General features: G+C 41.7%; 1 pseudogene; it reads left to right on the top strand.

Annotated features, from left to right (window-relative positions):
* The first annotated feature begins 1,831 nt into the window (after positions 1-1,831).
* On the top strand, positions 1,832-11,914 carry LOC113929279 (annotated as a pseudogene).
* The last annotated feature ends 5,101 nt before the right edge of the window (positions 11,915-17,015 follow it).

Raw genomic sequence — 17,015 nt, 5'->3', positions numbered from 1 at the left:
ACAAACCAGGAAGAAAGACCTCACCGGAAACCATCCCTGACAGCACCTTATCTTGGATTTTCAGCCTCCAGAAGTGTAACAAAATAAATGTCTATTGTTTAAGCCATCCAGACTCTGGCAATTTTTTATGGTGGCCTGAGCAAATTGATACAGCATGTCTTCATTTCAGCCGTAATATATAGGAGCCAAATGCCCCCACAGACATTCAGGAGAGGGGAGGGAAGGTTCAAGGTATGGTTCCATCTTCTAGAAACACATCTCTTAAATCTTCATGACAGAGCTTCCGACTGGCTTATAAAGGATTTTTTATTAAACAAATGCTTATTGTGTGTTTATTATGCACAATTCACTAGTAGTATTGCTAAATACAACTTGCCTTTCAAGATTCAGTGGAGATTAGTGGACTTTGGTCTGATCCCAAAGAGAAAGTGGCTCTGTTGAGTCGCTGTGTGCTTCCCCATTTCTATGCATTGAACGGAAATAATGTCCACCTTCTGGGATGATGATTTTGAAGAGATGAAAAACCAACCTGTGCTGTGAAAGTAAAATGATATTAACCATTTCTGGGAAAATATGATTTGTTTTTTTTTTCAAACTTGTAACAATGTTCTCCGCACTATAGACATTGTTCCTCATGCTATCTCCAGCAACTGAGAACTAAAGTTGTTTCCTTCTCTCCCCTGTGTTTTCTAGCCCCCTTCCATAGTGTTGCCACATGGGGAATTATTTTGACCCTTGGTAACAAGTGTAGAGGCTTCATGCAATTGGATTTCACAGTCCATATTCACTTTAAGCTCTTCCTGGATGGTGTCCCTGAAAAAAACACACAGATAGGAACCAAGGGGTCACATGGAAGGTCTCTCTGGTTTAACCTCTTTACTGACAACCTGGAAGAATGTGAAAATACCACATTAATGAAACCTGATTCTAAATGGGGAGTTGCTACAATGGCAGAGGACTACTTTGAGGAGAAAACCACAGAGTCACTGAAATTCACATTGGCAAGTCACCATCTAATATACTGGAGAACTAAAAAAGAATTCCAAACAGGGACTGTCGATGGATGAGTGAAGTCAGTCAAATATTAATGTCCTAAAAGGCCTGAGGGTAATGGCGAAGTTAATCGTGCATGGTTGCAGAACTGAGGCGAGCTAAACATGATCCGTGCTGCTTTGTACAGAGAGGAAAGAAAATGTAAGGGACCAGAGACATGCAATCTAGAACTTGCAACCATATCACTTGTGTTATTCCTTTGGAAACTCCCTCAGTCACAGGCAAATTAAAGGCACATTTCAAGGGAAGAGTGGAAGGAGAGGATGGACATTGGGAAAAACGAGTTGAACGGAGGATGACAGCAGATAAACAGCAACTGGCTGCATTCACAATTATTCAGGGTTACAGATAGTGGTGTGGCTCAGCAGGTAAGGACTTTGAAATCAGACTGGTTTTGAGTCTCTTATTTGGCCACCTCTTCGTTGACCTTGGGCAAATGGTGGAACTCTCCAAGTCTCGGTTTCTGGGTCTGAAAAAATGAAGTAGTAGGAATACTTGATTCTCAGGGTTGTTTGAGGAGGGAATGAGGGAGTGCTTGGCAGAAATTAGTACAACTCAAGCCATAAAAAGATTCAAATCTTCGCCATTTGCAACAACATGGATGGACCTAGAGGGTACTCTGCTAAGTGAAATACGTCAGACAGAGAGAGACAAATACCATACAATTTCACTTATATGTGGAATCTAAAAACAAAACAAAACAAACCAGAAACAGACTCAGATACAGAGTGAACAAACCGATGGTTTGCCAGAGAGAAGGAGGGCCCCTGTGAAGGAGATGGACAAAACAGGTGAGCGTAACAAAGTACAAACGTTCAGTCATAAAATAAGTGAGACACAGAGACACAATGTATAGCATAGGAATATAGTCAATAATATTGTAACAACTTTGTATGGTGACAGATGGTAACTAGACTTATTGTGGTGACCATTTCATAGTATATAGATATTGAATCACTATATGTGCACCTGCAATTAATACAATATTACATGCAATTACTCTTCAATTAAAAAACAGAAATTAGGGGTGCCTGGGTGGCTCAGTCAGTTAAGCGTCTGCCTTTGGCTCAGGTCATGATCCCAGGATCCTGGGATCGAGCCCCGCATCGGGCTCCATGCTCCGCGGGAAGCCTGCTTCTCCCTCTCCCACTCCCCACTGCTTGTGTTACCGCTCTCGCTGTGTCTCTCTCTGTCAAATAAATAAATCTTTATAAATAAATAAATAAATAGCAGAAATTAGTACAATCTCTGATATATAATTTCTCAGTGCTAATGACAACAAACAATAATGATAATCCACATGTCATTGGGTTTTTTATATTAATGTACATACATTTTTGTCAAAAGTTTTTACCTTCTGTTAGTGATGATTTTTGCATGTGAATTTTCCAGACATGACATCCAACTTAGAGTTTCCGACAATTCAACAGCCCCTATGTTGGCATTTTAAGTAGTTTACTGTCCCCCATCACTTTCTCTACCACATAATTCTACCATCTGTCCTCCCATCCCTTCTCAATCAGAATAACCCTAATAGTCCTGGATCTAGTGATTTTTCAAAACATGAGAATACGGAATGAGAACCAGATGGTAAATTTGAGCATATCTAGGACAATCACTTTTTTCAGCTACAAAAACAAACAAAACTAAATAGTGGTTTCTCTTTTTTATACATTGGTTTCCCTGGCCAGATATAACCTTGAACTCTATTAGATGACATAAAATTTCCATCCACTTATCAAGTAGCACGTACCTCAAACTACAGGGTATCAAAGAAAGTGTATTTTGCTGGAGCCATTTGAGAATCTCACTCAGGTAGTTGTTTTCTGTTGCCTGTATCGATCAGGTATTTTCTGTGCTTTTAAGTTGAAGGGCAAATGGGAGATATTATTTTTAAAAAGATAAATATTTGAAGAAAATTTAACGGGAATCAAGGGGAGAAGGGATGGACAGAGTGTGCTGTAACACAATTATGTAAATGACCATGTTAAAGAATTTCGTCCATGAAGTCTGCATGCTGATTTACAGCCCTTCCAGAGGCACTCAGTGATGAAGTGTGTTCCCATAAAGGTCCTTTTCTGAGGTTAGAACCTGGTTTGCCCCCTTGTAATCTAGAGCCTACTGTATTAATTAACAAGACCAAACACATTCCTTTTTCAACTGAAAACTTGTGCTCCAATGGCTTGATCAATCTGATAACACTAAAAAAAAAAAAGAGAGAGAGAGAGAAAAAGAAAGAGAAAAACCATTCTGGTTTCGATTCCTTCTGAGAGAAGAAGTGAATGACATAATACTTCTATACATAGTGCAGACATGTCAATTTCTTTTCAGAAATTGGACATTCTTTGAAGAGTGCATAAAAACTATCAAGTAGATTCTGGCAGACACATTACCTCAGGATAATAAATCAATCGTCTCAAACCTTTCTTTTTTCTTTTTTTTTTTAATTTTATTATGTTATGTTAGTCACCATACAATACATCCTTAGTTTTTGATGTAGTGATCCACAATTCACTGTTTTCGTATAACACCCAGTGCCCCATGCAGTACGTGCCCTCCTTAATACCCATCACTGGGCTAACCCATCCCCCCACCCCCCCTAGAACCCTCAGTTTGTTTCTCAGACTCCATCGTCTCTCATGGTTCATCTCCCCCTCCGATTTCCTCACCTTCATGTTTCCCTTCCTTCTCCTAATGTCCTCCCTGCTATTCCTTACGTTCCACAAATAAGTGAAACCATATGATAATTGACTTTCTCTGCTTGACTTATTTTACTTAGCATCATCTCCTCCAGTCCCATCCACGTTGATGTAAAAGCTGGGTATTCATCCTTTCTGATGGCTGAGTCATATTCCATTGTATACATGGACCACATCTTCTTTATCCATTCATCTGTTGAAGGGCATCTGGGCTCTTTCCACAGTTTGGTTATTGCGGACATTGCTGCTATGAACATTGGGGTGCATATGGCCCTTCTTTTCACTACATCTGTGTCTTTGGAGTAAATACCCAGGAGTGCAATTGCTGGGTCATAGGGTAGCTCTATTTTTAACTTTTTGAGGAATCTCCACACTGTTTTCCAAAGTGGCTGTACCAACTTGCATTCCCACCAACACTGTAAGAGGGTTCCCCTTTCTCCACAACCTCTCCAACATTTGTTGTTTCTTTCCCTGTCCATTTTTGCCATTCTAACTGGTGTAAGGTGGTATCTCAATGTGGTTTTGACTTGAATTTCCCTGATGGCTCATGATGATGAACATTTTTTCATGTGTCTGTTAGCCATTTGTATGTCTTCTTCAGAGAAGTGTCTTTTCATATCTTCTGCCCACTTTTTGCCTTGACTATTTGTTTTATGGGTGTTGAGTTTGAGAAGTTCTTTATAGATCTTGGCTACCAGCCCTTTATCTGTAGTGTCATTTGCAAATATCTTCTCCCATTCTGTGGGTTGCCTGTTTTGTGGACTGTTCCCTTTGCTGTGCAGAAGCTTTTTATCTTGATGAAGTCCCAAAAGTTCATTTTTGCTTTTGTTTCACTAGCTTTTGGAGATGTATCTTGAAAGAAGTTGCTGTGGCCGATGTCGAAGAGGTTACTGCCTATGTTCTCCTCTAGGATTTTGATGGATTCCTGTCTCACATTGAGGTCTTTCATCCACTTTGAGTTTATCTTTGTGAATGGTGTTAGAGAATGGTCGAGTTTCATTCTTCTGTATGTGGCTGTCCAATTTTCCCAGCACCATTTACTTGAAGAGACTGTCTTTTTTCCATTGCATGTTTTTTCCTGCGTTGTCGAAGATTATTTGACCACAGAGTTGAGGATCCATATCTGGGTTCTCTATTCTGTTCCATTGGTCTATATGTCTGTTTTTGTGCCAGTACCATGCTCTCTTGGTGATCACAGCTTTGTAATATAGCTTGAAATCGGGCAACGTGATGCCCCCAGCTTTGTTTTTCTTTTTCAACATTTCCTTGGCGATTCGGGGTCTTTTCTGATTCCATACAAATTTTAGGATTGTTTGTTCCAGCACTTTGAAAAATGTCATTGGAATTTTGATCGGGATGGCATTGAAGGTATAGATTGCTCTGGGTAGTGTAGACATTTTAACAATGTTTATTCTTCCGATCCATGAGCATGGAATGTTTTTCCATCTTTTTTGTCTTCTTCAATTTCTTTCATGAGTGTTCTGTAGTTCCTAGAGTATAGATCCTTTGCCTCTTTGGTTAGGTTTATTCCGAGGTATCTTATGGTTTTTGGTGCTGTTGTAAATGGAATCGTTTCTCTAATTTCTCTTTCTACAGTTGGGTTGTTAGTGTATAAGAAAGCCACTGATTTCTGTGCCTTGATTTTGTATCCTGCCACATTACTGAATTGCTGTATGAGTTCTAGTAATTTGGGGGTGGATTCTTTTGGGTTTTCCACATAAAGTATCATGTCATCTGCGAAAAGAGAGAGTTTGACTTCTTCTTTGCCAATTTGAATACCTTTTATTTCTTTTTGTTGTCTGATTGCTGTTACTAGGGCTTCTAGTACTATGTTGAACAATAGTGGCAAAAGTGGGCATCCTTGACGTGTTCCTGATCTTAAGGGAAAGGTTCTCAGCTTTTCCCCATTGAGGATAATATTCACTGTGGGTTTTTCATAGATGGATTTTATGAACTTGAGGAATGCTCCCTCTATCCCTATACTCTGAAGAGTTTTAATCAGGAAAGGATGTTGTATTTTGTCAAATGCTTTTTCTGCATCAGTTGAGAGGACCATATGGTTCTTCTCCCTCCTCTTATTAATGTGTTCTATCACATTGATTGATTTGCGAATGTTGAACCACCCTTGCATCCCGGGGATAAATCCCACTTGGTCGTGGTGGATGATCCTTTTAATGTATTGTTGGATCCTATTAGCTAGGATTTTGTTGAGGATTTTGGAATCCATATTCATCAGGGATATCGGTCTGAAGTTCTCCTTTTTGATGGGGTCTTTGCCTGGTGTGGGGATTAAGGTAATGCTGGCCTCACAGAATGAGTTTGGAAGTTTTCCTTCTGTTTCTATTTTTTGAAACAGCTTCAGGAGAATAGGTATTATTTCTTCTTTGAATGTTTGGTAGGATTCCCCAGGGGAATCTATCAGGCCCTGGACTCTTGTTTTTTGGGAGGTTTTTGATCACTGCTTCAATCTCGTTACTGGTTATTGGCCTATTCAGGTTGTCCATTTCTTCCTGTTTCAGTCTTGGCGGCTTAGGGAGGCCTCCATTTCATCCAGATTGCTCAGTTTATTGGCATATAGTTGTTGATAATAATTTCTAATAACTGTTTCTATTTCCTTGGTGTTAGTCGTGATCTCTCCCCTTTCGTTCATAATTTTATTAATTTGGATCCTTTCTCTTTTCTTTTGGATAAGTCTGGCCAGCAGTTTGTCGATCTTATTAATTCTTTCAAACAACCAACTTCTAGTTTCGTTGATGTGATCTACTGTGTTTCTGGTTTCTAATTCATTGATCTCTGCTTTAATTTTAATTATTTCTCTTCTAATGCGTGGCTTAGGCATCGTTTGTTGCTTTTTCTCTAGTTCTTTAAGGTGTGAATTCGGGATTTTTCTATTTTTTTTGAGTGAGGCTTGGATGGCTATGTATTTCCCCCTTAGGACCACCTTTGCAGTATCCCATAGGTTTTGGACCAATGTGTTTTCGTTCTCATTGATTTCCATGAATTGTTTAAGTTCTTCTTTGATTTCCTGGTTGACTCCAAACATTCTTGAGCAGAGTGGTCTTTAGCTTCCAAGTGTTTGAATTTCTGCCAAATTTTTTCTTGTGATTGAGTTCCAGTTTTAAAGCATTGTGGTCTGAGAATATGCAGGGAATAATCTCAATCTTTTGGTATTGGTTGAGACCTGATTTGTGACCTAGTATGTGGTCTATTCTGGAGAAAGTTCCATGTGCACTCGAGAAGAATGAGTATTATGTTGTTTTAGGGTGGAATGTTCTGTAAATATCTATGAGATCCATCTGGTCCAGTGTATCATTCAAAGTTCTTGGTTCCTTGTTGATTTTCTGCTTAGATGATCTGTCCATTGCTGAGAGTGGAGTATTGAGGTATCCTACAATTAGCGTATTGTTACCAATATGACTCTTTATTTTGGTTAACAGTTGGCTTATATATTTGGCTGCTCCCATGTTGGGGGCATAGATATTTACAATTGTTAGATCTTCTTGTTGCATAGACCCTTTAAAAATGATATAGTGTCCTTCTGTGTCTCTAATTACAGACTTTAGTTTAAAATCTAATTTGTCTGATATAAGAATTGCTACCCCAGCTTTCTTTGGAGGTCCGCTGGCACGGAAGATAGATCTCCATCCCTTCACTTTCAGTCTGGATGTATCTTTAGGTTCAAAATGAGTCTCTTGTAGGCAGCATATGGATGGGTCCTGTCTTTTTATCCAATCTGCAACCCTGTGCGTTTTATGGGAGCATTTAGGCCATTCACATTGAGAGTGATTATTGAAAGATATGAATTAATTGTCATCATGTTGCCTGTGAAGACGTTGTTTTTATAGATTGTCCCTGTAAATTTCTGTTGTATATCACTCTTGGGGTCTTTCTCCTTTTATAGAACCCCACTTAATTATTTCTTGCAGGGCCGGCTTAGTGGTCACATATTCTTTCAGTTTCTGCCAGTCGTGGAAGCTCTGCATCTCTCCAGCCATTCTAAATGACAGCCTTGCCGGATAAAGTATTCTTGGCTGCATGTTCTTCTCATTTAGTACCCTGAATATGTCTTGCCAGGCCTTTCTGGCTTGCCAGGTCTCTGTGGATAGGTCTGACATTATTCTGATGTTCCTCCCTCTGTACGTAAGGAATCTCTTCCCCCTAACTGCCCTTAAGATGGTTTCCTTCTTTCTAAGATTTGCAAGTTTTACTATTACATGCCGGGGTGTTGGTCTGTTTTCCTTGATCCTGGGAGGGGTCCTCTCTGCCTCTAGGACGCGAATGTTTGTTTCATTCTCCAGATTGGGGAAGTTCTCAGCTACGATTTGCTCAGATACATCTTCTAGTCCTCTCTCTCTCTCTCCACCCCCTCCGGGATTCCAATTATTCTGACATTGGAACGCTTCATGGTGTCACTTATTTCTCTGATTCTATTTTCATGGATTCTGAGTTGTTTTTCCATGGCCTCCTCTTTTCCCTTTTTATCTATGATATCGTCTTCCAGGTCGCTTATTCGTTCTTCTGCTTCAGTTGCCCTAGCTGTTAGATTATCTAGATTGGATTGGCTCTCATTGATAGCATTTTTAAGTTCTGCCAATTCAGCTTTCATTTCTGCCCTTAGAGCCTCTATGTTGCCATTAATTGATTTCTCCAGTCTAGCCATTGTCTTCTCAATTGCTAGCCTGAATTCCATCTCTGACATCTTGGTTATATCTGCATCCATTTGTAAATCTGCAGCCTAAGTCATGATCTCTGAGTCTTTTCTATTTGGGGGGTTCCTCCTCCTAGTCATTCTGTTGATGGGTGTTTGAGGGAATGTATAGAGTCCAAATTATTGACCAGAACCCAAACAAGATGCACCTGTTTTCTAGGGACCTTAGGGTTGCTGGCCTCTTGTTTTCCCAGCCTGTCTTCTGGGGGAGGGGCCTGCCGCACTGTTACTCAGGCAACCCAGTTTGGGTGGAGTTGCCCTGCCCCCCTGTGGTGGGGGATGGGCTCAGCGGGAATCAGTTTTGGGGGCTTTTGTTCTCTGGTGGCTTTCCCTGGTGGCTTTCCCCATCTCTTCTGAAAGTCAGAGCAGAAGAGACCATTTCCAACCCTCTGTCTCAGGGCAGAGAGACCACGGTCTGTTCTTCAGTGAGCTCTCCAGGCCACACTCTCTCCGTTTCTGTCCGAGCTGCTATAAACTGCAGCGGCCTGGGTTGTGCGCCCCTCCGCAGCGCCCCCAGTCCTGCCTCCAGGATGGAGCACGTCTCTGCCCCTTGTGCTTCTAAAACCGCCAGCCGCCCCCAGTTCGCAGGCATGCGACCCTGCCGCTCCGGGTTTCTGCCCCGGGGGCTGCCCTAAAGTCCTTTCCCCGCTGCTACCGGTCTGTGAGTCTGTGCCCCGTCCCCACCGCGCAAGGCTGTCTGTCGCTCACCGGCGGTGTAGGATCCCCACAGCCAGGCACCCTCCCGCTGCCGTTTATCCTCCGATTTCTGCCCACAGAATCACGGCTCCTCGCTTCGTACCTCGGAACCAACCGCCTGTGATATTCTGTTTGTAGAGATCCAGATCTTCTTACATCTCAGGCTCATTTCGTGGGTGCTCAGAGTGGTCTGGTAGATACCCAGCTCAATTCCGGGGACCAGTTGGAATAGGGTCCCCTACTCCTCTGCCATCTTTCCTCTCTCATCTCAAACCTTTTTGTGTCATCTTGGATTTTAATGCCATTGGAACAATTTCCTATACTTTCAGCTATTTCCACTGAGGCACCAAACTATTTTTTATAAGTAATTATTAAGAAGTTTAGAATTTTCTTTTTAATTTCATTAACTCAACAAATGTCTCCCTTTTTCCCTTACTCTGTGTCTCCGTATAACACCACAATGATGTTTTCACACTTAGAGTGCTTTTTATCATTCATTTTTGCTTGAAGGAAGGGTCTTCCTCAAGAAAGGGGAAAATTAGCACACTCCTTTTCTGAAAATATAAACATCAAAAAATACCATGTTCTACTTGGGAATTCAAACACATTAAGAACACTTTATTATTTAGGGAAGTGTTTTCCCAACATAAAGTTGCTAATATATTCCAGATGTGTATTTATTAGCCATCCAGCTCTTGGCCTACAACTGAAAAAATGTTTGAGATGTTTTTCTAGCTTATTGAAATAGAAATGACTGAATGCCCATAGGCTTTCCACTCGTATGCTATATGTAGTAATCAGATAAGCAATCATACAAGGCATACTGAATTATCTTTAGCTTGGGACATGTGGTTGTTGGGTTTTTTTAAAAGATTTTATTTATTTATTTATCTTATTTATTTGAGAGAGAGAGCGCGAGCATGTGCACACATGCATGCTCATGGGGGGAGGGATAGAAGGTAGAGGGAGGAGAGGGAAAGAATCCCAAGCAGACTCCACAGTGAGTGGAGCCCGATGCAGGGCTTGATTCCATGACCCTGAGATCATGACCTGAACCAAAACCAAGAGTAGGACGCCTAACTGAGCCACCCAGGCGCCCCGTCACGTGGGTTTTATAAGGTATCCTACCTGCTCTCCAGGTGTGGCAAACAACATATTTTGGTTAGTTGTTTTATGTTGATCTGGCCTCAGTTTTGGGTAAATATGTTTTCTTTGACAACTTGTCTGCATTGACTAGCAGTTTCTTTGGGCTTAGAAAAGTAATCAGAAGAGGGACGAGCAAGATGGCGGAGGAGTAGGAGACCTGGATTTCGTCTGGTCCCAGGAATTCAGCTGGATAGGGATCAAACCATTCTGAACACCTAGAAACTCAACAGGAGATTGAAGAAAAGAATAACAACAACTCTCTGAGCAGAAAAGTGACCACTTTCTGGAAGGTATCTGTACAAGAATGAAATTCATGCCCTAGATAAGCAAACATTTAAAGGACTCATATCCTTGAAACAGCTGGCCGTGATCCAAAGGAACCAGAGCAGTTGAGAAAACTGTTTATTGGGGTGGTTTGAGCTTTGAAACTACAGATGATAGTTTAAGAGAACATTTTGAAAAATGGGGTACACTTACAGATTGTGTGGTGATGAGAGACCCCAAAACAAAATGTTCCAGGGGTTTTGGTTTTGTGACTTACTCTTGTGTTGAAGAGGTGGATGCAGCAATGTGTGCCTGACCACACAAGGTTGATCGGCATGTAGTGGAACCAAAGAGCTGTTTCTAGAGAGGATTCTGTAAAGCCTGGTGCCCATCTCACAGTGAAGAACATTTTTGTTGGTGGTATTAAAGAAGACACAGAAGAACAGAATTTGAGAGACTACTTTGAAAAGTATGGCAAGATTGAAACCACAGAAGTTATGGAAGACAGGCAGAGTGGGAAAAAGAGAGAATCTGCTTTTGTAACTTTTGATGATCATGATACAGTTGATAAAATTGTTGTTCAGAAATACCACACTATTAATGGGCATAATTATGAAGTGAAAAAAGCCCCCTCTAAACAAGAAATGCAGTCTGCTGGATCACAAAGAGGTCGTGGAGGTGGATCTGGCAACTTCATGGGTCGTGGAGGAAACTTTGGAGGTGGTGGTAACTTTGGCCGTGGTGGCAACTTCGGTGGAAGAGGAGGCTATGGTGGCGGAGGTGGCGGCAGCAGAGGTAGTTATGGAGGAGGTGATGGTGGATATAATGGCTTTGGAGGTGATGGTGGCAACTCTGGTGGTGGTCCTGGATATAGTAGTAGAGGAGGTTACGGTGGTGGTGGACCAGGACATGGAAGCCAAGGAGGCGGATATGGAGGTGGTGGTGGAGGATATGATGGTTACAATGAAGGAGGAAATTTTGGAGGTGGGAACTATGGTGGTGGTGGGAAGTATAATGATTTTGAAAATTATAGTGGACAACAGCAATCAAATTATGGACCCATGAAGGGGGCCAGTTTTGGTGGAAGAAGCTCGAGCAGTCCCTATGGTGGTGGTTATGGATCTGGTGGTGGACGTGGTGGATATGGTAGCAGAAGGTTCTAAAAAAAATTCAGAAGAAAAGGGCTACAGTTCTTAGCAGGAGAGAGAGCGAGGAGTTGTCAGGAAAGCTGCAGGTTACTTTGAGACAGTCGTCCGAAATGCATTAGAGGAACTGTAAAAATCTGCCACAGAAGGAACGATGATCCATAGTCAGAAAAGTTACTGCAGCTTAAACAGGAAACCCTTCTTGTGCAGGACTGTGATGGCCACAGTTTGCAAAAAGTGCAGCTATTGATTAATGCAGTGCAGGGTTAGTTACATGTACATTCCTGAGGGGTTTCACCTGTTGTAGCTTTGTCTTTTTCTTTTCTTTTCATTACATCAGGTATATTGCCCTGTAAATTGTGGTAGTGGTACCAGGAATAAAAAATTAAGGAATTTTTAACTTTTCAAAAAAAAAAAAGAAAGAAAGAAAGAAAAGTAATCAGAAAGAATAAAAATTCGTTTTTCACTTACACATGGTGTTTTCTGAAGTCTGTGTCCGTCTTTTTTACCAAGTGCTTTGAGTAAATAAAAGTAATTCTTGATTTTTTGTATACAAATTTTATTAGGAAAATATTTTGTTCTTAAAGGGTCATTTGGATATTCTTTGGTGGGAAAAAAAAGACAAAAAAATAGCTGTTTACTTGGAAGAAAATAATAGACCTCCTGTAACACCCAAGTTTTGCTGCTGTCTCCATCAACGACTCAAATGACTTCCTGCCCTCATCAGCATCAAGGTATAATGTCTTCCCCCTTCATCTGCCATCGGATGATCTTGTTGGGGACAGTTTGGAACATTTATGGACTTTGGATTGTACCAATATGAGTTACTACATTCCATATGATTAAATCATATATTTCCTGCTACATCAAGGTTATCCAAATATCTGGAGCGAATTCCATTTTGTTATAGGTAAAAGCAAGCTGCCCTACATTACGTTTGATAGCACAGCATTAAATGTCTGCTACCTTAGGGGTGTTTTTGGCTTTTTAGATTAAAATGCCTGATAAAGACACTTGTATATTTTCATTTACCATTTATTGGCTGTGAGTTGGAAGGCTATTCTCCCAAAATGTTTTTGGTTACAGGAGGGAAAATTTGGAGACAGTGTCTCTGTTACTTCCTCGAGAAAATGAGTCCTTTATTTATATCATCAAGCCACTTCTGTCTCTAAATTGTTCTGCTAGTAACTGACACATTCTCCTTTAAAAGTTCTTACACTGTCAGTGCTGTGTTGCTTTAAAAACAGTTAAGAAGTACCTATGCATTTGGAATTCTGTTCCTTTAGGAGGGAAATTAAAAAGAGAGAGAAGGAGGAAGGAAAAAAGCTAGTCCTCAAAGTGTTTAAGGCTCAAGGGTTGAGGGAAAGAAAAGCATGAAATGCAGAAGAAGAAAACAATGAAAGAAAAATGGTAAGTGTTGACATTCAGAGTGCAGAGTTAACTGCACATCTGAGAAAGCCAAAATCACAGGGAACTAGTGCCTCTTTCACAGCAAGGATTAGGGGTTTTCAGGGTCCCAGAACTATCTGCAAGAGAATGCAGACACTTAAAATTATGTTTGTTTATATTCAACTATAATTAACACACAGTGTTAGTTTAGTTTCAGGTGTACAATAGAAAGATTCAGTAATTCTCTACATTTCTCAGTGCCCCAAGATAAGTGTGCTCTTAACCCCCTTCCCCTCTTTCAGCCATCCCCCCACCTCTCCCCTCCCTCTTGGCAACCACCAACTCGTTCTCTGTATTAAGGGTCTGGGTTTTTTGGTCTCTTTTTTTCTTTGTTCATTTGTTTCTTAAATTCACATATGAGTGAATCATATGGCATTTGTCTTTCTCTGACTTATTTCACTTAGCATTATCCCCTCTAGGTCCACCCATGTTGTTGCAAATGGCAAGAGTTCATTCTTTTTTATGGCTGAGTAACATTCCATTCCTCTATTGATGGACACTTGGGTTGATTCCATTTCTTGACTATTGTAAATAATGCTGCAGTAAACACAGGAGTACATGTATCTTTTCAATGTAGTGTTTTTGTCTTCTTTGGGTAAATACCTAGGAGTAGAATTACTGGATCCTATGGCATTTCTATTTTTTAATTTTTTGAGGAACCTCCATACTGTTTTCCACAGTGGCTGCACCGGTTTGCATTCCCACCAACAGTGCACAAGGGTTCCTTTTTCTTCACATCCTCACAAACACTGTTATTTCTTGTGTTTTTTTTATTTTAGCCATCTGACAGGTATATAGTGATAGTTCACTGTGGTTTTAATTTGCATTCACCTGATGATTAGTGATGTACAGCAACTTCCCACGTGTTTGTTGGTCATCTGTATGTTTTCTTTGGAAAAAAATGTCTATTCAGGTCCTCTGACCATTTTTTAACTCGATTATTTGGGTTTTTTGGTGGTGAGTTGTATACGTTCTTTATATATTTTGGATCTTAGTAATCACTATCAGATATATCATTTGCAAATACCTTCTCCCATTCAGTAGGTTGCCTTTTTGTTTTGCTGATGGTTTCCTTCACTGTGCAGCGCTTTTTATTTTGGTGTAGTTCCAAGAGTGTAATTTTGCTTTTGTTAAAAAAATATTTCTACAGCTAATGTCAAAGAAATTATGAGAATGTAGGTGCTTTTAACAACACAGGTTCCAGGGCCCCACACCATTGATGATCTATCAGAAGAGCTAAGGAGAGACCCAAGGATTTGCATGTTAACCACTTCCCAGGTGATTTCCATGCACCATGGAGCCTGCGAATTGCTTATATATTCAGTCCAAAGCACTGAAAAATACCACTGGCCTAACCTCTGTCTAGTTGGCTTTTAATTTGTCAAAAAACAAAACCATATATATCTCAGCCAGTTACCACCGTGCTTTGAAGAATGACGTCCTCCCTTCCCCCAGTGGCATCCCCATCAAAGCCTCTCTTTCCTGGTCTCCACACCTCTAGCAGCCTCCTTATCGGGGCCTTGCCTTCCCGCTTCAGCCCTTCTCCGCCTCCCACCCCATTCCCCAAAAAGTGGCCAGAGGTTTTTGAAAAATGAAAATAAGGCCCTATTTTTTTTTCCTGCCTAAAACTCTCCAGTGGCTTTCTGTAACACTCACTAAAATTCAGACACTTCTCTTGGGCTGCAAAGCAACACAGGATGAAACCTCTCCCCACCTCTCCTCTCCAACCTCACTTTACACCATTCTCCCCTTGCTTTCTGCTGGTCCTTGTGTGCCCGCCACTGATGCTTTCTTTCAGATCCTCTAGCATGGTAAACCTGCTTCTCCCTTAGGGCTTTTGAACTCTGAACTGAATGGGCTAAACTTGGGAGGGTATAATCAGAAAAGAGCTTTGTTCTTTTCCAACCAGTGCTCTGGGAAATACTCAGCTGACTTGCTATGAGAAGTAACTAAGCCATAGTGATCTAATGCGTGGTATGATGAATACAGACAATAATGCGCTATGCAGGAAGCGTGTCACATGATAAATATCACAATAGCAATCATATTACAACATATAAGTGTATCAAAGTAGCAAGTTGTACCCCTTTAAACTTACAGTGTTATGTCAAATGTATTCAATTAAAAAAATGCTCTCCCCCTCCCACTCAAGCTATGTCAGACAGTGCTGTTCGCCTTCTACTCACTTTCTAAATAAAAAAAATGTCACCTCACCCCCAGTGTAATGCTTGTTGCCTCTCCCTTGCTCAGGTCTAGCCCTGTGCTCGGAACTGGCAGGAGGAGGCAGCTCAGAGGTCCTCATTCCCTCCTCCTCTTCATGCCATCTCCTCCTACTTACCACCTGGTTCCCCCGGTTGGGGACAAAATGAAGAGAGATTAGCAAAAGAGATGTGATGGCTGGTTTACATACCTGTGTTGTCTTCACTTGAATTGTCTCTTGCTTTCAAATGCCCTCTGTCGTAGCTGACAGCAAGATGTTAGCTCTTCCGTGTAGGGTACACCATACATTCTTTAGAGTCATCTCCACCACCACCCGGACCACCATACTGTGCTGTCCCTTGATGTGACCAATGCATTCTCTGACTGGTTATTCAGACCTCCATAGTTCCTCCATCCATGGCACACCCTTGGGACCCTCTTTCTCAGCAGACAGCCTTTGGGTGAAGCCCTCAGGCAGTTTCAAGTTATGTTGCCTCCAAAGAGGCCCATATGGTCCTTGGGTACTTTCTCACACTGGCACCCCACCAACCCCCGAGCTGTGGTGCCCTTCCCTGCTGTTCTCTCCCTTCACCTGACCATTTCCAACTTCCCCAGCCAGCTTCCCATCTTCAGACTTCTGCATTCAAGGTTTGGGCAACAGCTCTTTGCATCCTAAACCCCAGATCCTCCAAGAACTACCCTTCACATTTCTCTGATAGCAGCAGGAGGCAGATCTGAGTTTCTGTAAGCAAGTTCTGAGAGAGGGCATAGGATTCCAGTTTCCCCTTCTTGCAAACACCCCCTCACCCACCCAAAGTGTTCAATTATTGCTTCCTACTAATGACTTAGAGGAGGGACAAGGACGAATCCCTTCTCCCCACAGAAAAAGGAAAAGAAAATGCCATGGCACTTTCTTCCCTACAAATACACTTCAGAGCAGGCTGTACTCAGTGACTCTCTAGCGATTTCTTATACACAGTCTTGTATAAGCAGCATGCCCACCTCCCAGCAAGTCCCAGGGAGGATGTTTCTGGTAGTGGGCTATAGAACTAAAGGAGACTCTATCACCCTCTACTCTCAGTTTTGAGAATTCAGTCACCCTAAAAAGAAAGCCCTAATTCCATAGGCTGTTCCGTTCCCATTGCTTCAGTTACCCATCGCTGTGTGACAAACTATCCCCAGAAGTAGTGACTTAAAATAACAAGTTACTCTTTCTCACAATTCTGTGGGTTGATTCACCTCAGCTGGGCAGTTCTTCTCTTCCGTGTGGAGTGTGTTCAGCACTTGGTTGTGTATAGCTGCACTGGTGCGGAAGGCTGATGAAGTCTTGACTCATGAGTCTGGAACCCAGATGTAGCTCCGTGGAGCCCCTCTTTGTAGCTTGGGCTTCCTGAAAATATGGCGGCTTCAGAGTCTTTGCATTTATGCAGAGGCAGCTGGCTTCAAAATGGGATAGCAGGAGCTGCTGGACCTTTTCGGAACTAAAGTCCTGGGACTGGAGGTCACCAGGCCGGCCCAGATTCAAGTGAAGGAAAGAGACTACTCCACCTCTGGTTAGGAGCATTGGCATGCCCATATAGGAAGAGAAGGGTTGGTGGGAGCCATCTTTGGAGACTGTTTATCATACTGACCTCTTTGCCTAGAATGTTCTTTTTA

The sequence above is a fragment of the Zalophus californianus genome, chromosome 5, assembly GCF_009762305.2.
Source record: "Zalophus californianus isolate mZalCal1 chromosome 5, mZalCal1.pri.v2, whole genome shotgun sequence".
In the NCBI taxonomy this organism is placed as follows: domain Eukaryota; kingdom Metazoa; phylum Chordata; class Mammalia; order Carnivora; family Otariidae; genus Zalophus; species Zalophus californianus.
The sequence above is the reverse complement of the archived record's forward strand: the minus strand, read 5'-3'. Positions and strand labels throughout refer to the sequence as shown.